The following is a 20,758-nucleotide window of genomic DNA, read 5'->3' on the forward strand; positions in this document are numbered from 1 at the left end:
TAAATTGTAGATAAGTCTGTGGAAATGCTCAAAAACACTAATAGTAAAACAAAACAAAACAAAAAAACGGAAGCTCTTCCAGAGAACCGGGTTTGATTCCAGCATCCACAGGGAGGCTGACAACCATCAGAAGATCCAATGCCTTCTAACTACCTATGGAGGCATCAGGCACTCATGTAGTGCACAGACATTCATGCAGGGAAAAAAAACCACATATATATATATATATATATATATAGTAAAAGTGTGATGAGATATCTACTCCAGCCACCGCAGCTACTATCAAAACACACACACACACACACACACACACACACACACACACACACAGAGAGAGAGAGAGAGAGAGAGAGAGAGAGAGAGAGACAGAGAGAGAGACAGAGAGAATAACAAATACTAGCCAAAGATGTGGAAAAAAGGAGAAACCTTTCCTTATTGGAGGTAAATGCAAAATGACATCATCATTATGAAAAATATCTTTACATTTCCTTGAAAATATGAAAATAGAATTATCACATGATATTGGGCATATATCTAAAGGGAATGAAGAGGTTATGTCAAAGAGATACTTATATCTCATATTTATTGCAACTCTTTTCACGGAAGTCATGACAAGTAGTCAGCCAAGGAATCCATTGATGTTCAGTTACATTGAAAAACGTAACATTTGTCTGTCTGCCTATCTATATATTGACATATAATGTGATATTATTCAGCCACAGAGATGATAATGTTAATCATCTTGATTGAATAATATATAACATACACATGTATCAAAGTATAATATTAAATGAGTATCAGAACTGTGTTAATTAAATGTAATACTTTAATGGGAATAAGTCCTAAAGCTGCAACCATCACACACTGTGGAAGCAGCCATTATAGAAGAAAGTCACTTATAAATAGGGTTCAATTTTCTGTGTTTAAGGGCACAATAAATAAAATACTAAGAAAGAAATAAAGACAGAAAGAAGGAAAGAGTAGAGAAATGAAGAGAAGCTGGAAAGGGACAGAAAGGACATAAGGAAGGAAGGAGAGACAGGAGAGGGAAAGAGGTGTTTCCATCTGGCCTTAATGCTACCTAAAACAAACATAGGCGAGGCCAGTGAGCCATATGCTCACATTCTCAGTGGGTTCTGTTGAGCCGAAAGCTGAGCAAGAAAAGAAACAAAGTTAGATATGCGTGGTAATGTTGAGTCTTAGCAATCTGTGTCCTGGAGGACTGCACTCCGGACCTCACCCGCCCTAAGACGTCTTCCTGAAGGACTGACTCCTGTCTTCCATTTTCTCACCAAGGAGGGCCAAAAAACTAAGGGTTCCTGTCTCTTGAGGAGGGAGCCATAGAAATAAGAGCCCCTCTTCCCCAAAGGCCACCCTACAGTCAGAGACCGTCCCTCAGAGCTGGCTTGAATGGTAGCCTAGTCCCCCAAGGGTCCATTGTAATGAGTGCTTGATCCACAAGATGGTGCTGTTGGGAGATGGAGGACCCTTTGCTGGGCCTCTGAAGTTTTGAAGCTGCCCCTTGGAAGGGATTGTGAAATACCAGTTTCTCTCTTTGATTTCCTGTTTGGAGAGCTAAGGTCTTCCACACATAAGCCCTTGAGCCTTTGTGTGTTGAGTATCCAATGCCATCACCAAAGGTCAAACCAACGGACTTTGAGACTCTTAAGTTCTGAACTAAATAAACCCTTTCTCTTTACAAAATTAGCTGCCTGGTTATTTTTTGGTAGCAATGCAAAGCTGACTAATCATTGTTATTAAAAAAAAAAAAAAAAAGTTCCCTGATCCACCTCAGCTGATAGTAGACCTAAGGACCTCATTCTAGGAGTCCCACTTTGTTCTCAGGAGCCAGGAACATCCGCACAAAGAGCGACAGCACTCGGGCTTTGATGGGATCCTCTCCTGTGTTATCACAAGGTCGCATACATTTGGACCAACCACATTTCTGAGCTTAGTGTCCATCATACCTAAGCACTAAAATGGATAGTTCAGGGCCTTTGTGTCCCCATTTCTGAGCTCTTTCGTGTTATCTAAAACTTGTATTCAGTAAGTCTGTTATGTGTGCCTCTTCCCAGGCTGCCGTTTGTTTTAGAAGCATTGACTGTGAATCTATAATCAGTGAGGACAGTAACACGAATTTCTGTCCCCTGATAGATTCAATACCATGCAGGTCATTGGTGTTTACCACTATACTTACTCAGGGTGCTCTTGTTTTGTTTTTTGTTGTTGTTGTTGTTTTGTTTTGTTCAGACAGGGTTTCTCTGTGTAGCCCTGGCTGTCCTGGAACTCACTCTGTAGACCAGGCTGGCCTCGAACTCAGAAATCTGCCTGCCTCTGCCTCTCAAGTGCTGGGATTAAAGGTGTGTGCCACCACTGCCCGGCACTCAGGGTGCTCTTAAGTGAATGCATACTAATCTACTAGTGTTATGGTAGGTGGTAGATAGAAAGAGGTAAATATAAGTGGCTGAAGCAATCTTCTTACCAGAAAGACCAAGATTTAATGGCTAATCAGACAGATTATTATTGCAACCAGCATAAGCCATGCAGCAGAGAAATAAGTACAGGGTGTGGATAATGTATATTATAAGGGTCTTGGGCTGTGCCATGGTATGGTGACAACCCAGTGAACAGTATCAGATGCTTCCTAAGAACACCTCACAGTCTACTCAGAGGAAGATGCAAATATAGACGCCAATGCCAGTGGACATAATTGGCAGTTTATGTTGGAGCTACGTTCAGTGTTCTGTGGAATTATGTTAGCGCTGTGAACGAGAAGATTACAAAGGAGCCTAATGAGGAGGTGCTTAGGGGATTGGAAATGATAACAGGATTAGGAATTTTGTAGGTAGGAAAGAAAATCAAGGCCAATTCAAGATACACAGTGAGGTTAGAAAGAGAAGAAAAGGAAAGAAAAGAAAGTCATAAGTATAACAATTCTTACATTCCACACAGACCAGGAAAGTGGACTTAGAATGGTGGTGGTGGTGGTGGTGGTTGGGGCAAAACCTACAGAAACTGTTCGACAACAGTTACAAAGAAAAGGGCCTGGGTGGTGACTTTGGATCTTATCTGGGATCTTAAACTTGAAGCTGTTCTGATGAGGATTTGAAGACGGAAGAAAGTCCGGTTGGTACTGAGGTGGATACTGCTGCAGTTAGTGAAGCAAGACCATCGCCAAAATAGGCAGGATAGAGAGTCCATATAGAGGAAGTAGGAGGTGGCATTACTGCCACTAGGCCTCATGAACAACAAGACATACGATGTGAGGACAGTTAGACAAAGGTTCAGGACTTGTTATAACATGTGGGTGATATTAGCATTGTGGTTATCGCTATGATTGCATGGTGCAGCCATTCAGAAACTGAATGAGGAAGTCTGTGCTGCCAGCTGGCTGGTGAGAGAGCAGACCTGGGCAGCGTGTGCTTGTTTCCCTGGCCATTGTGATTGTGAGCAGGGCACCACAGTGGTCCTGGCATGGCCTGCTTAAGGCCATAATTAATCATGGTCCATTTTAAGACGCAGAATAAATGTTAAGTTTATTCTGACATTTCTGAGAACATCTTGAACTTCAAGCTCACCTTTATGAAATGGTAAAGTCAACATAACTCAAGGATTACTCAAGACCAGTAACCTGTATTCAGCTAATTATGCTTCAGACTAAATGAAATTACTCGGTTCCCGATGTGGCAATCTTTTGAAAGGGAACTTGTCTTTTCCTCCTTGAGCAATAAGTTTGTTTTACAAGTCGAGGTGCCCCTCCATTCTCAGATACTTAATTCTTGTGTCACTTCATCTTTGTTGGGCAAGAACTTTCCAGGCACAATGTGCAGCTGTGGACGAGTGATTGAAAAGAGGTGACTGGGGGGAGAGACAGGTGTCCCTAAGGAAGGTCAAGTGAGTACTTCCACCTGGCTAGTCGGCAGAGCCAAGTACGTGCCAGCTTCCACGAACAAAAGCTCGATTTTAATTCTTCCATTTGCCAACAGTCCACTAACCTTAAATGTCACCTCACCCAGGCAGACAAACAAATGTGGAATGGACTTTTATTGAAGATGATCTAACAATCATCAGTGGAGACGTATTAACTTTTGGCTTTATGCTAGAGGAAATATCAAGAGCTTGGAGCTACGGATGCGCAAGTAGGAAGAATGATGTGGGTGAGTCATAAAAACGAAACGTGCATTCCATCTCCAAAGCCACCCTCCTTCTGCAAGAAGCTGCAGGCTGAAACTGGGAGAAACACAGACTCAGCAAAGCACTGAACCTCAGACACAGCCTCAGCATGGACTTATGTGTTGGCTCAAAACCATTTAGAGGTATGAATTCCAGGAACTGAGATTGGGTGGAAATAATATAACGAAGCTGATAGGCCACACACAAGCTGAACCCGGAGCCTGTGTGTTAGCTTTGAGAGAGAAGGTGCGACTTTCTTCTCTTGTCTCTGCAATAGAAAATGAAAGGGGTTCCCCCGAGTTAGACTCTTCCTATGTCTCTCATCAACTCCCAGATTATAAAACTAACTTTTATAATCTAAAACTAACTCTGAAGGACAAGAAAGGTGCTGAGAAGTTGTGTCCTATTTTCTGCATATCTTTTTTTTTTCTTGCAACATAAAAAAAAAAAACAAAAAAACAAAAAAACAAACCCTAAAATAAATTGGAATATCCTTAGCTGGGTAGGTCTGGCCGACTCTGTGAAGGTCAGGGCAATGTCAAGTAAGCTAGGAAACCCATTGGGCCTGGGTGCCGAGCTCACTGTGTTCTGTGGTGATATCTGAAAGGTTATATTTAACTGTGACTTGTGTTGTACATGCTAATCTTCCCACCACTCTGTTCTATCCCTGTGCCACAGTGATGATGTGTTTGAGGGAGGTGAGCTTTATTGTTCAGCCCGAGATGGAGTTTCAAGGTATTTTCTTACATCCGGTTTGCCTCAGGACCATTTTAATTTTCACCTGATTCTGACATTATTTCTGTGAAAGTAAATATAAAGCATGTTTAGTCACACTGTCATGACAGTTGCGGTACAAGATACGATGGCTGATGCTGTAATTTCCACTCCTGTTCCAACAGCTCAGATCCAGAGCTAGCAGTGCCTTTATCCTAGTGCAAGGCTGGCAAAACCTGATGTCTTAGCTCCAAAGTCAGGCAGAACATGGCCTTTTTGCTCTCTGTGGTCTCCAGCTGATTGGAGTTGGCCCACGTGGAAGGAGGGACAGGCAGCTTTGTTTAGCCACCAACTGAAATGTTTTTCTTGTTGAGAATGAGGCAGAGCTCATATTTCTTACAGGGAAGCCCCACCTTCTCTCCCTGTGTCCCACCGGCAAGCCCTGTATCCACTCAGCCCTCTCCCTGGCTTTTCTTTAAAAGATGTTTTTCTTAACTCAGGGAAATTATAAGTTAGGTATCTTTTGTTGATTTCCCAATTTTATGTTATATTATTGTATTGTGTAATTGCCTTAGAGATAATTTCACAGCTCTCTTTCCAAAAGAGAAATACCCTTACATGTTCAAGGAAATACCTGGCTAATTCTGATTAAGTGGGTCAAAGCAGTGTTGGAACTAGGACCTCATAGATTCCATTCTGACAGAATCTTATTCTGTCACTTGTAAATTGACCTGATTGTAATGGCTAAGGTGTCAGCTATTTGATGGTTAAATGCATTTTAACATAAAATAACTAAATATTGAAAATACTTGGAAGTCAAAATGCTAGCAGTAGAGTTTAGGAACAGTAAACTGTGGGATTATTTTGTGTCAGGAGAACAACATTAAATTACAATAACTTTCTTTTAAAGAGAGAACTATGGAGTGATATAATTTCTGTAAAAATCTAAAAGGAAAACTTACTACATCTGCTCAGTAGATGTTTCTCTCTCTCTCTCTCTCTCTCTCTCTCTCTCTCTCTCTCTCTCTCTCTCTCTCTCTCTGTCTCTCTCTCTGTGTTATTTTCAAGACAAAGTTTCTCCTTGTAGCCCTGGCTGTTCCAGAACTCACTCTACAGACCAGGCTGGCCTCAAACTCACAGAGATCTGCCTGCTCTGACTCCTGAGTGCTGAGACTGAAGGTGTGCACCACCATGCCTGGCTCATAGTCTTCAAAATTTATTTTTTGTTTTTTTATTAGAGTATCAGCCTCTAATAGTTCCCAATATAATTTGACACAAAGCTCATAGAATATGCCAGTTCTTTAATCAGCCAGAGTGTTTCAGTGCACTACAGAACATGGGCCACAGGGCTCAGACACGTGAAGGATTCTGGCCAGTGTCAGCCTGCCACATATATACTGTCGTGGAATCCAGAGAAAGCATGGGAGCACTATTGTTGGCCTGGCTGGTGGAACCATATCCTCACTGCCCCAAGTCTCCTGTTCACATGCTTACTTTCTCCTTCCAATCCCTTCACTTACAAAGCTTTGCTTATTCCTCGGATTGACAGCTTGGACAAGCTGCTGTTTGCTCAGGGAGGACACACTTGTTCTAAGGCCTCTGGACAGTCCCTCGGAGTCAAGAGTGGTGTCATTAGACAGCTCAATAGAGGCTTCAAAAGCGCAGTGACTGTTCGACACACAGGCAAGAATGGGCACTTTGACTGGGAAGAAGGGCTTTTTGTTCTAATAACACAGCCCAGTTGAAAATGTGAGCACCCTTTGGGAGGTTCCTGAAGCCAGGGCTGCCGCTGATCTTCTTGTGAAGAAAGAATCTTTTCTTCCATGGATATTAATGCCAAAGTATATCACCTGTTCCGGGAAGCAGGGGTATAGTTCCGGGCCTTTGAGCCAATTCATTTTATGTAATAATAAGTGCATGCTTACTTTTCTCTCCTTGATGTTTTAAATGCCCTCCTAGCTTTGTTTTTAATGTCCATATTTTCTGTAACTGAAACATTGACTAAGGCCAGGCATGGGTATATGTACCTGCAATCCAGTCAAGGGCTGGGGACAGAGCCAAGTGGTAGGTGCTTATCTTGCATGTGTGAGGCCTGAAGTCCCATCCCCAGTTGAAGGCAAAGCCAGAAGGCACAGGAGTTTGAGACCAGTCTCTGTTTCATAGTGAGACACTGTTTCAACAAACCAGAATGGAGGTATAACTCAGTGGTAGAAGGTTTGTCTTGCACACCCAAGACCCTGGGTTTGAGCCCCAGCAGCCTGCCTACACACACACACACACACACACACACACACACACACACACCTGCTCACAAATTCAGTGTTTCTTAATGTAGCGTTTAGTATTTCTATTTATTATTTACTAACCAAGTTTTCTCAATGCAAGAAGATGGTTTCCTTTTTAAGTCTTTTATGCTCTATTTCATTTACTCCTGCTATAATAGATGATTTGTAATAATTTCTAGCTGGCCATGGTGGCTCATTCCAAGACAGCAGTATGTGCAGGGCTGAGTGGGGGTCACTGTCAGTCCCAGTGCAGCCTGAGCTACACAGCAAGACCCTGTCACAAAAAAGCCACAGGCTGAGTTTGCAGCTCAGAGTCACGGTGCTTGCTTAGCATGCAGAAGGCCTGAGTCCCTCCTCCAGGGCAGCACCACAATGCATCAATCAATCAATCAATCAATCAGCCTCTGAGACTGTAAAAGTCTCCTTTTCACTGAATTGTCCACATTTCAAAGTGAATGAAATCAGTTCTTAGACTTAATTTCATAGATCAGTATTGAAGGCTAAAAGTCAGAGCCACTTGCCCCATAATGAATTTTAGTATTGTTTAGTTTATACTACTAGTTAGATGGGTTATAGACTATCTATTAAAATTGTAGTTCCCAGGCAGTCTGGGCTGTGAGAAGCTGGCTTCCTCGGGTCTCTTTGCAGCTTTGAAATCAGTGCCTGCCAAGAGCTTCAGAGGATGTGTATGCACAGAGGAAAGGACTGGATAGACAACTAAGGCCATTTAAATTCTGTTCATTGTGCTCACCACTGACTATCAAAACCATTAAAGCTCCCAGCCCTTGGTTCTGTATTAGACAAGGGGATTCCTAATTTGAGTCCTAAAATCATTGCCAAAGTAAATTTGCTTATACAGCATAAATTTCAAGTCACCTCAGGTGTTTTGTTCTTTGAGATTCAAGAAGCAGGAGCTGGAGAGCTGGCTTAGGAGTACTGACGGTCTACTTCCAGAGGGCCTAGGTTCAAGTCTCAGCACCTACATGGTGGCATACAAGTGTCTGTCACTCCAGTCCCAGGGGATTCAATGGCCTTTTCTGGCTGGCCTTTCAGGGTGCCAGGCACCCACATGCAGGTAAAACACTCATGCATGTAAAAATTAAATAAAAATTTAAAAATTTCAAAGAGCAATGTAAGAATTTGACTATTTGGAAGAAGAAACACAAATGTGGAACAGTTCATAATGATTTCCATGTGAAATGACTTACTAACTACTTAACCCAGTTACAGCATTCTATTTGACTTGGCTTTTCTTTATGTTACTATATATCATCTCATGCTTCTCATCCTCCAGAACTGCACATGTTAAATTGACCATGGAGTTCCCTTCTCCTGTGATCCGAGCAGCGCTTGCAAGCATTACTGCCTTGCTCTGCATGGCTTTAGGGATTCACATGATTGGGATAATAAGGGAATGAAGAAAGGATAACAGACAGATAGAGACACAGACACACAGACACACACAGAGATACAGACACACATGCAGACACACAGACACACACACAGATATACAGACACACACAGAGACATACATAGACGCAGACACACAGATACACACAGACACACACACACACACTAAAAGGCTGAGATCAGGTAGACCACGTGATCTGATGGAGATGCAATAGCAGTAGCCTGGAAACTCAGTATCTTTGTGCATCTGAGTGGAGGAGGAAGTGGATTTATTGTCTATAGCTTGAGGAGGGGCGGGTTTTACTAATCTTTGTAGGTGTCTCTGTAGGGGAGTCTCTATAGGGGAACAGACTCAGACTGTAAAAGCTCTGGAAAAGAGAGTAGTCCGCCACAGTTTCTGTATACACTGTCAACATTGGCACATGGGCCAGGGGAAGTCCTTGCCATTCCCGTGTGTCTGAGGCATTGTGGTCCTTGACATGGCGGTGCCCATGTCAATCATACACGTTCACAGAGGGTTTCATCAGCTCCCCACGCATTACATTTGGATACTGCAAGTAAGAAGGACACTCGGTCCAGTGCATGGCAGGGACTCTGAGCTTGGATCCATCTTGTATACCTGAGACATTTCAAACTCCTATTGGTATATTATCATCAATGTGTATATTACAAGATGCATATTTTGCTTTAGAAAACACTAGATTTCTGTACTGAAATACATTCATTTAGTAGCTACTCACTGTGCTGTGTTTTCCCCAAGGACAGAATCTATACAGTTCACCACCAGGACTTTGTGCCAGGCAAGAACACAGAGTTTCAAACACAGTAAGTCTGCAGTAAGTGTATGTTAGTTGAAATAATAAGTAAATGTAAGTTTTATGGCTTGTGAGTGTTTCTCAAAGGATGCAGGCCCCTCAGTCTGGGACATTTTTCACTCATGCCCTGCTGTCCATGCTCTCCTATTCTTCTTCATTGTGAACTTAAAAAGTATGTGTATGGATGTTTTGGCGGAATGTCTGAGTATCTCAGAGACCAGAAAAGGATGGAGGTACAGACCCTCACTTGGATCCTCTGGAAGAGCAGCCAATGTTGTGCTCTTAACCACCAGGGCAGTCTTCCAGCTCAGCCTATGGTTTCATTAGGTGACAGTGATTAGGAGACAGGTTTGGGGGGAATTATGTTATTATGACTAATGGAGTGCCGTTTGGTTTTGGCCATTAGATGACTCATTAATGAGAGCAAGGAAGAAAGAAAAGGACAAAGGAAAGAGGAAAAGAAAGAATGGGAGGAGGGGAAAGAAAAAGCTGAAGCCCCGTGGTGGCTCACACCTATTATCTTAGTGCTGAAAGGTTAGAGCAGGAGGATTGCTGTGAGTTTCAGCCTGGAATCCCTGGTGAGTTCTAGGACAGCCTGGTCTCAAAAAACAAAGGATAACAAGACAAGGTAAGAAAAACATACCTATCTGGATCTCTAATTCACACTGATTCTATTAGATTCTAATCTAATACTTTAGGATTAGTCTGGACTTCTGACTTGACGTGTTTACAGGTACATTCTCCATTACGGTGAAGCTTGGTGCTCATTATCAATAATCCTTTATTTATTTACTTAACCAATTTAGTTATTTGTGATCTGATAAATCTTCAAACTTCCCCAGCACATCTCTCCATCTTCAAATCCCCCTCCTCCCTTGACTGTGCTCCTCCCTGCCTGGCTCTCCTTCCCTGCCTCAGCACCTAACCTGCTCCCAGCACGACTCCCTGGGTTCCCTCTGTACAAATGGACTCTGATGCTTCCCATACTGGAAGAGAAAGAAAGAGACAGGGAAACAAGAAGACGTAAAAAGGAAACATGAGAAAGGAAGAAACCAAAGGAGGAATTGACTTTTGGTTGTCATTTTATCTAGGTGCCTGAAGAATTCACTTTTATCTTTTTATTTTAAACTTTGCTTCCTTGATCTCTCTTTGTAAACTATTGTCTTCAAAGAGTCATATTTTTGGTGGACACAAGGCTCGTTAGACAAACACTCATACTGACCACTTACATCAGGAAGGTAAAGAGCGCTTTTTCTGCATTGCAAAAGCTGTTCAAAGTTTGAACCCAAGCCTGACCTATGAGGCCCTGTAGGAATGGCTGCTGCCTCTCTCTGTAGCTATCACTTTCTGGTGCAGAGAAAAATGAGATGGGTTTCAACTCTACATCTTTCTCCTTGATCTCACTAATAGGTCTTTCAGTGGAGATCACCTTTGTCCTCACCATCAGGCACTCCTACCTACTGCTTGGATGACAGCCTTCATTATAGACTCCGGGAAGTCTTCCTGTACCTCCCACCCTGACCCCAGGAAAGACTCTGTCTTTCTCTTCCCAAATGCCAGGCTTCTGCAGGCATCTCATTTCCATAGACCTTAAAACCATGAGTGATCAGATTTTTATCCTTCACACAAGCTCATGTGTTAGTCTGCCTGGTCCATGAATTCTAGCACAGAAGCACATGGACTCTGGAGAACAGAGACAAAAGGACAGATGATTTCACTTTGCTTTGGTTCTGCTTGTCCACCGAAGTTCTGAATATTCCCTCCATGTCTTACGGCTATGTTGTATAGAGGCATTTGAAAGTATTTTGACTAACAAGCAGCTGACTGAGACAGATGCAGATATTTACACCCAAACAGTGGACAGAAGCTAGGGACCCCTGTGGCTAAATTGGGGAAAAGCTGGAAGAATCTGAGGAGGAGGGTGACCCCATAGGAAGACCAGCAGTCTCAACTAACTTGGACCCCCAAGATCTCTCAGACACTGATCCACCAACCAGGCAGCATACACCAGCTGATATGAGGCCCTCAACACATATATAGCAGAGAACTGCCTGGTCTGGCCTTAGTGAGAGAAGATGCACCTCAAGAGACTTGAGGCCTCAGGGAGTAGGAATGTCTGGTGGAGTGAGGATTGGGGGGTGGGGACATCCTCTTGGAGTCAGGAAAGAAGGTATGGGATGAGGAACAGTCAGAGGGTGGACCAGGAGGGGGATAACAACTGGACTATAAAAAAAATTAAAGAATAAATAAAGAAAGAAAGAAAGGAAGGAAGGAAGGAAGGAAGGAAGAAAGAAAGACACTAAGACATTATGAATTAGCAGCGCTAATTTAATATGAGTGAAGAATTCTGGTAGAAGCGACCAGGAATGGGGATGTTTGGAATGTAAATAAATCAAATAATTTCTTACATAAAAAATATGTAAGAAAAAAGAAAGTATTTTGAGTTTTCCGGGAGTATAATGTTATACCTATATCTTAAATAGCAACCATTTCTGATAGGTATTTTCCATTTCTCTTGGAGGAATTACATTTCCAGATTATAACTTCACAAGAGGCAACTCCGACTCAGATGACTACATAGATCTTCCTTGTCCATGGATTCATTCGTTCACCAAGTTGACTGAGTGCCTCCTGTGCCAGCAGTGGAGGAGGTTATCCTGAAAAATTCAAATAAGGCCAGGTGGAGTGACACAGGGTCTTTAATCCCAGCACTTGGGAGGCAGAGGCAGGTGGATCTCTGAGTTCAAGGCCAGCCTGGTCTACAGAGTTAATTCCATGACAGCCAGGACTACACAGAGAAACCCTGTCTTGAAAAATGAAAACAAAACTAAAAACAAACAAACAAAAAATTCAAATAAGACAGAAGCTGGAGTTTTATAACTGTCTCAAAGGGGAGGCGTTACTAATTACAAATTAAGATTTGTTTAGCATTTATTCACTAGAAAAAGTGATATAATGTTACAGTATGAAACTTGTAAAGAAATATTTGTTGTTCATTTTGGGGGCAAAACTGAACATTATTAGGAAAGCTGAAATCTCTTGAAAAAGAAAATCAGTGTCCTTGTCTGTCAAGTGAGGAAAGCAGAAGCATCCTCAACATGGATTTTAAATAAAGATTGAATGAATTATTAATGACAAAATATTTAGAACGGTGCTTGGCCAACTGCATGAACCCAGTAAATATTGAGACTGATAAATCAGTAGAGAATCTGGGCCTGAGCCAACCTTGGTGATGGTCTTTGTGCTGTTGTAGAACGTGGCTACTGTACAGTGTTCTGTCTCTATGGTTCCATGCATGTTTATTCAGCCTAGTCTATGGCTAGCTTAACTGACATCCCAAGCCAAAGAAAAGGTCAGTTTGCTTAGAAGAGTGAGCGATCGCAGGCTGGCTGCCAGGCAGTGGTTTGCATTGTTCCAGGAAGGAGGAGGACCATAAATATTTTGCTGTGCCTTGGACTCTGCCTAATTGATCTGTCACTGTGCAAATGATTACAACAATGTTTGGTTAATTCGGTTCAGCCCAAGCACAGAGACATTGCTTCCTTGTTTCCTCCTTCTTCCAGGATGAAAGCTTGGGAGGGGAGGAGTGGGGCGGTGAAAAAAACAAAAAGAAAAACAAAACACCAAACTACAACAACCCCAAACAAAATCTAAGTGTTACTGAGATCTTTCCAAGGCCAGGTATTTTCTTTTAGTATAAATAAGGAAGTTCTTATTTGGGATTAGAAAATATTTGAGAGTCCACATAACACTAATGTCTCTGTCAAGCCTTTTATGATTTGAACTGTATCCAGTTTCTCTTTGTTCACTGACCTGTGATACCTTTAAGTATTAGAAGGAGGAACAGGGAGACTCTATGGATGCTATTGTCCTATATCAAAGGGAAACGGTAAAAAAAAAAAAAAATGGAGGTTTTAATTTTTAGGCAAAATGATTATCATGAAAGATAACCCTGACCAAAAATAATGTAAGTCAAATTTTAGTTTTGAAGAAATTACTCAGCCACACAAACTAATGCCTCATAGAACAAGACCTTTGGGGGGTCCAGATACATACGATTCTTTTTACTGCCTCAAAGTTTTATCCCATGACACCAGTAAGATTAGAAACAAATTGTCTGTACATCTAATGAATTAATCTAATCATTTTCTATTTAAAAGTATTTTTTCTTGAACTATTTTTCATGGTGTAAACATTTGACATGAAATTTACCATCTTAGCAAGTTTTAAGAGCAGAATTTAATACTGTTAATAAGTGCAGTGTGTTATAGTAGATTTCTAGAAATTACTATCCTGTACAATTGAAATTCCAAATGCCCCCTTATGTCCATTTTACTGTTTTCTATGAGAGAGTTTTAAAAAGATTAGCTGGAATCCCACTTGCACTCCTCTGACTTACAGTATGCTGGGCCATTTGCTTTAGTGCTTAAATGACACCACCAGCATGAGTTCTGAATTGAGCAGGGCAGGGCAGAAGGTGCTGACTCTGTGTGAGGCCTGTGGAGTTTATGGAAATCCCACTTCAGAACAAGCAGAAGGTGGTCCTGGAGGTCACGAAGAGCTGGTGATACACAGACTCCGTTCACACTGCTTTAGAGTAATACCGGATTTCCATTTTGTTCTTTCTTGAATGCCTGTTTCACAATCACAAAACTCAACACCTTCCTAAAGAAAAGCAAATATTTAAAAACGTGTTTACTATTTCAGACCCAGTAGACTTCCTCAGAGACTTCTTCAAACCCAAAGGTCTTTGTTATCGGGAGATTTTTGCCCACATTAGGGTCCGAGCATAAAATGCTTTAATCTCTTGTTTCCTAGGAAGCCTGTACATTTTGAACCAATTCGTAAGACAACATTGTTGAACACGATTCCCAAGCAGGAGAATTCCTTCCCTCATCATGACTGTTTTTATTCTCCCTGGTAGAACTTACAATTTTTCACCCATGTTGCTTCTGACATTGCTAATTGATTATTTGTCTCTTCTACTTAAATAGCAGAAAACAAAACCTGTCTTTCTTCTGCTTTCTGTTTTGAAGCATAGGACAATTGTATTTTTACATGAATGTAATTGTATGTATTTTTACATGAATGGCTACTTATATTAATATTATGAAGGAACTGACCCAATATGAATTAGTTAACTACTAGTTGTGAACTAAGTTTATTTCTCAAATAGCCAGTTTAGCTTTTTCAGTAAAAATAGCTTTTAGATCAATTTTAATTTTATTTTTTATGCGTGTCAATATTTTGCCTGCCTGTGAACCACCTGCATGCAGTTCCCTTATATGTCAGAAGAGGGCGACAGATCCCCTGGGGTTGGATTTACAGGTTATATTGGGTTCTCTAAAGTAACAGAGTTTATAATGAAACTTTCTCTAATATTATAAAGGGGATTTATTGGTATGACTTACATGTTGCCACCCAGATACTCAAACAATGGCTGGCTATGAATGGAAAGTCCAAGAATCCACTAGTTGTTCAGTCCACAGAGCTGGATGTCTCAGCTGGTCTTCAGTAGATACTAGAATCTCAGTATGTAGGCTCTCATGCCAGTGAAGGAATGGATGTGCTAGCAAGGTGAGGGCAAACAGGCAAAATGCAAAAGCTTCCTTCTTCTCTCTCCTTATATAGATGTCCTGCAAAAGGTGTGGCCCAGATTAAAGGCGTGTCTTCTCACTTCACGGTGTCGTTTAATGGCGTGTGTCTTCCCACATCAAAGGTCCAGACTAGAAGTGGATTCACCTACTTCAAACCAAGCAAGAAATCTCTTGTAGGTGTGTTTTCCATTTTCTGGACTGTGGTTCATTTCAAGTTGACAACTAAGAATCACCATCACATGGGCGGTTCTGAGCTGATATGTGGATGCTGGGACTTGAATCTAAAAGAAAGATCAAGAGTCAGGAATGAATCCTCTGTTCTTTATTGAGGTGCTGTGTTAATTAATCATTTATTAAAAATCTCACTTTATTCCCATTGTGCATAAAATAAAAACACCTTTAATAATACTACATAGCAAAGCCAACTAGGCAATTGAATAGATTGGTCTGAAGTATTGTAAAGAGATGAAACCTACAGATATGGATTTTTCCAGGCCTGTTGGCACACACCTGAAATCTCAGTACTGAGGAGATGAGAAGAAGGACTAGGAGTTCAAGGTCATTTACAGCTGCAGAGTGAGTTTGGGGCCATGCTATTCTACTGTGAGCCTCTGTGTGGGTAATAAATAGACAGACAAAACCAAAACCTACTGCCTTAGGCTGCAGGCTGCAGTCTAGGAAACACTTTTTCTGAACACTCAATACATTTTTTTGTTTAAAAAATTGAGTTTGAGGTATTTGGGCATTATTATCATATAGTGTTTGTCCAACCAGAGACAGTCAGAGTCTTGTGGGATATTAAATCAACAGCCACAATTGTATTTATCTTAAAAAAAAAAACCACACATAAAATCAGGGTTTATATACTTCAGGAAAAAGCAGATTTTCTTGAAATTTCTCAAGTGTTTTTGATACATGATCAAATACTACTTTAGCTAGAAGTCTAAACATAAATTTACTCTGAGTTTTGAAGTATCTGTAGCAAATCTCATCACGCTAGGACAATATTTGTGGGGGTGTGGGGGGAGGGAGAGATAGAGGGAGAGGGAGAGGGGGGAGGGAGAGGGAGAGGGAGAGGGAGAGGGAGAGGGGGGAGGGAGAGGGAGAGGGAGAGGGAGAGAGAGAGAGAGAGAGAGCAGCTTTTTAGCAGAGCCCACAATGACTTTGGTCATTAGCCTTCATTCTTCCTTTGTTCACTTCAGATTAAATTAAATTTAAAAATATGGAGTATGAGATATGTTCCAATGACTGAGAAAATGCTTAAAGAATGCAAGAGTGTGAATGTTGCCAGAACACACTGAGTGTGAATGCTGCCAGTACACACTGGGTGTGAATGCTGCCAGTACACATTGATTTCAGATGTTCTTTATGCCGTAGTTACAGAATCATCTTGAGTTACGTTGTTGTCACATTCTCTGGCTGGAGTACCTCTGCAGCTGTACACCTGGCTTAATACTCATTCCCATCAAAGGGAATTAAACACAACTTGCTAAACTTATTCGTGATACTCAATACTGTCTCTTGCTCATTCAAAACAATGAAGGATGAATCCTGAGTGACTATACATCTTAAACATTCAAGTGCATAAAATGAGGTCCTTGGTCTAAAAGATAATTCTGTCTGTCTCACGTTAGATGTATTTACACAACTGGCGAACCATCCTATCATTTTGCTAGTGCATTCCACAAGTCAGCGCAGAAGGAAATCATTGTATCTGGTGATAGTTAGGGATATTTCACTTATTTTCCTTATTCTTTGAGTGTGTTCATTCATGCACACAGTGTATTGTGATTATAGCCAACCCTCCACCGCTCACTGTCATCCTTTCTTCCTCTGAATTTTGTGCCTCCTCCCTCCCCCTTCTTTGACGCACTGAGTTTCTTAGGCTTGTTTGCAGGAGCAATGGGCAACTCACCAGCTGCTACTGCACTGATGGAAATGACACGCTCTCTGCTGGAAAGCATTAACGATCACAAAGCGGCGGGCCTCGTGGCAGCTCCCCATCCATGGTGGATGTTGAAGGTATCTTGTGCAGGTGTCCTTGGCTGCTGTTTGCTTATAATCAATACAGTCCGGCCATAACCAGAAGATAGTTTACAGCAATCTTCTTTACCATCTAGTTCCTATATTCTGCCTTTTCTTCTCTGATGCTGCCTGTGCCCTGGACTACTTGCTACCTGACCCTACCTGCCCTTGGGGGTCAGAGGTGAGGTCATGTAGTCAGTGACACAGACTCCGGGTGCAGGTGAGAAACTCTGCACAAGCTCATCTGAATGCTGCTGCAAGTTCCTTTAATACCCTCCATCCGCACCCCATTGGTCCCAAGAAAGCATCTCTTCTAAACAGCAGTTCCTGATTAGCTGGCATTGTCTGTGCCAGCAATCCTTGATCTCTCAGGAAGTCCTCAATTAGGTCCTCATGCAGAAGATGCTTTTTGTGCTGTTGAGCGTGCCTCCGGCATTTATGTAGAGCTGGCCCCTCTGTTCCTGCTACACTCTGGTGTCCTATTTATGGCTGAGCATGCAACTGTCACTTACCCTCAATACTTCAGCTAAATAATAAGCCTCTGCATGAATTATTGCCTTCTGCAAAAAGGAGATTCTCTGGCCAAGGCTGAAAGCTGTTCTAGTCTATGAGTGCAATAGAAAGCAGTTTCACAGCATATCCATTTACCATTTGACAAAGCTTGAAGTATCATGCATGTATAGAGGACTCAAACCCAATTGCAGAGCCGTTGGCCAACCCTAAACACTCATATCATTATTGCTTCAGTAGCATTCCTTGCCTGGGAGATCAATAATGCATCATGCCAGGTCTACAGCTGGATATGACGACTGACGAGTCTGTTTTTCCAGCAGAAGCCTGTGAAGTACCTTCAGACACAATGTATGGTCACCAGAAGGGAAGGAGCTTCCAGCTTTGTTAAAAGATATATGCTTTTAATTGTAAAACCCATGATCTGGGAGCAGTATTATCCACCCATGCAGGGTCCCTCCCTTTTAAGCTCTTTATTAATGTGTATTTTTATTTTATTTTTATTATTTATTGATTGATTTATTTATTGGTTTTTCAAGGCAGGGTTTCTCTGTGTCCTGGCTGTCCTGGAACTCACTCTGTAGACCAGGCTGGCCTCGAACTCAGAAATCCGCCTGCCTCTGCCTCCCAAGTGCTGGGATTAAAGTCGTGCACCACCACCACCTGGCTAATGTGTATTTTTAAGTAGCTCATAAAATAGTAGATTTCCACATGACTTTTTCAAAAGGTTCACTTTTAGATGTTATTCTTCGGGAGCGAAGTAACGGCCCTACAGCTATAGTAAGAGATTTTCATGCCTTATCTTTCTTCACACATTACTACCTATTGCTGTTTCCTACTGAGTGCTTGACTCTGCTTAAGAAAAGCTCCCAGTGTTTAACTTTTATTAGAAAATTATCCAGTCTTTATGCAGTCATTTGTACATTCCTCAAATAATCCTAATTGATTTTATTTATTAACAGTTTACATTTAAAAACAAAACATGGTTTAAATGTTATCCTCCTCTGATCTCCAGACTGAAGGGGAGACCATCCTCCATATCCACTTTCCTGTGGAAAATGTCAAAGAACTTGAGAGCCCAATTTTAACACTGAAACTGAAATGAGGATAAAAGATTCAGTCACACACACCCAGAACGCCTGTCCTGGACTCTTCAGTGGACGCCAGTGGGAGAGGAAAGGATGAGGTGCTCTTCATTAAAAGAGACCAAAGTGTCTATGACCAACTGTAAACTCTAAACTGGGACTGGACCCTGGATTGAGAAGGAGGTGTCTAAAATATATTAATGATACTTTAGTAAAACTTAGTAAATTCAGATGTAGAATGTATCTTAGAACGTGAGGTTGGTTTTTTATTTCTTAGTTTTTTTACTCTATGTGAAACTTTCAAGTTATTCAGAAAAGAGAAGTCAAGAGAGGCATGAAGTACATTTGAACAAAACTGTAATGATGATTGGCCCTGAGTTGAGAGGTACCAGTGTACACTGAACATTCTCCATCATTTGGATAAATGTGAAAAGTCCCCCTAAGTACTGACTTTCAACGTTGCAGCTGTATATTATGGACACAAGGTGGCGATAGACTCACTTTTGAAATTCTATGAAAACACTCAAGTAACTCAAAACAACATGCAAAAGCAAATGCTTTCTAATGTAACATCTTCCCTGGTTTGCCCGATCTAGGAAGAGAACCAAGCAAAGGTGCTGCAGAAGGCAGGGGGCCCTGAGAAAGTTCTCAAATAACTAGTTAACATGCAAATCGTCTGGAAGTCTAAGAAGCAACATTTGATAGCTTTCGAGAGATCTGGGTTCAAGTCTCATCTCTCCTGCTGATTATTTTTGTGACTTCACCAAGACACAAGCTTTGAGAGGCAAAATGAAGGAACTGGTTTTAAAGACTTGGGGCTGCTTTTCTTCTGGTTGAAAGAACTACCATTTCCCTTCTGGTTTTACACACACACACACACACACTCACACACACAAATAAAATTAAAAATTTGAACTGGGTGATGGTGGCACACATCTTTAATCCCAGCACTTGGGAGGCAGAGGCAGGTGGATCTCTGTATGAGGCCAGCCAGAGCAAGTTCCAGGACACCCAGGACTACATACAGAAACCCTATTTAAAAAAACAAAACAAAAAAAAAACAAAACAAAAAACAAAAAACCAAAAAAAACCCCAAAACAAACCAAACCAAAACAAAACAAAACCAAAAAATCCATATATGCAATTATAGATGCTATGAAATTTTTTTTGTGCAGTGTTTCTATTTGTAGAACAGAAGCTGTTTCTAAAGCAAAGAGGTGGATTGGTGAGAACTAAGTTATCACTGGGCAGGAGTATAAAGTTCCCCTGTGCTGCTGCACAGTGGGGCAACTATAGATAATGATAAAGTACTTGAAATGGGGGAGGGAGCTAGAAGAATGATTTAACACTTTCATCATAAAGAAATGATAAATGTTTGAGACATTAGCTATGTGTATCCTGTTTCAGACATTATCCAGTGTATACATGTATCTAAACACAGTATCCTAGAAATAAATATGTATACTTTTATGTCTTTTTTTTTTAAGATTTGCAATGTGGTGTGTGTGTGTGTGTGTGTGTTGCTCACAGAGGCCAGGAGAGAGTGTCAGATCCACTGGAACTAAAGTTACAGAAAACTGAGCCATTCTACATAGATGCTGGCATCCAAATTTCAATGAAATTTCAATGAAAATATCAAATGTCTGGATCTATTATGTTTACCACAGAAGCTGGTTGTTTGGGGTCAATTATGTCTCCTGCTTCTGAGTCTCCTGCCTTGATCATCAATGGTAGCTCCTAAAAGTAACAGATTAAGAATGAAGAGACCACAAAGATGGGGTGGGGAGATTTTGAACTGGCAAGATTGAAATGTTGCACATTTCTTTTAGGAAGAGGAAATAGACTGGCCTTCTAAGGAAAATTACACGATGTACTATGCCACAATTGCCTTGCTCAGAGCTCCTTCCATGAGCCTGCTGCCTTATGCTACCCTTTCAAAGTTGCAGCTGAGAATTTAGAAATTTAGAATAACACCCGGACCTTCTTCTTTTGTCCTGTCTGAACCTGCTATTGTTATTTTTCTAAGTGGCTCTGCTGTCAAATCGCCTCCTAAATATGTATGTTTATACCCCTAGGCCTGGGCTGCTCTCAGCCTTGGTCAGAGAAGCTTCTTTGTGCAGTGAACAGCTTGTGACAGAGATGCA

The 20,758-nt window shown here is 41.4% G+C and overlaps 2 long non-coding RNA genes across 4 annotated transcripts; one reads left to right on the plus strand and one right to left on the minus strand.

Annotated features, from left to right (window-relative positions):
* The first annotated feature begins 3,872 nt into the window (after positions 1 to 3,872).
* On the plus strand, positions 3,873 to 20,084 carry LOC143443548 (uncharacterized). 3 transcript variants are annotated; one of them, XR_013112643.1, is made up of 7 exons: positions 3,873 to 3,929; positions 4,017 to 4,316; positions 9,343 to 9,407; positions 11,919 to 12,077; positions 15,029 to 15,171; positions 16,892 to 17,016; positions 18,545 to 20,084. It is a non-coding gene; the product is annotated as an uncharacterized LOC143443548 (long non-coding RNA). The 3 variants fall into 3 exon arrangements; XR_013112642.1 differs by lacking the exon at positions 11,919 to 12,077 and having other exon boundaries at positions 3,874 to 3,929; XR_013112641.1 differs by lacking the exons at positions 9,343 to 9,407; positions 11,919 to 12,077 and having other exon boundaries at positions 3,878 to 3,929.
* LOC143443549 (uncharacterized) lies at positions 11,911 to 15,030 on the minus strand. The gene is made up of 3 exons (XR_013112644.1): positions 14,809 to 15,030; positions 13,797 to 14,062; positions 11,911 to 12,054 (listed from the first exon to the last, which is right to left on the minus strand). It is a non-coding gene; the product is annotated as an uncharacterized LOC143443549 (long non-coding RNA).
* Positions 20,085 to 20,758: the final 674 nt, after the last annotated feature.

Source organism: Arvicanthis niloticus, chromosome 9 (assembly GCF_011762505.2).
Source record: "Arvicanthis niloticus isolate mArvNil1 chromosome 9, mArvNil1.pat.X, whole genome shotgun sequence".
Lineage (NCBI taxonomy): Eukaryota > Metazoa > Chordata > Mammalia > Rodentia > Muridae > Arvicanthis > Arvicanthis niloticus.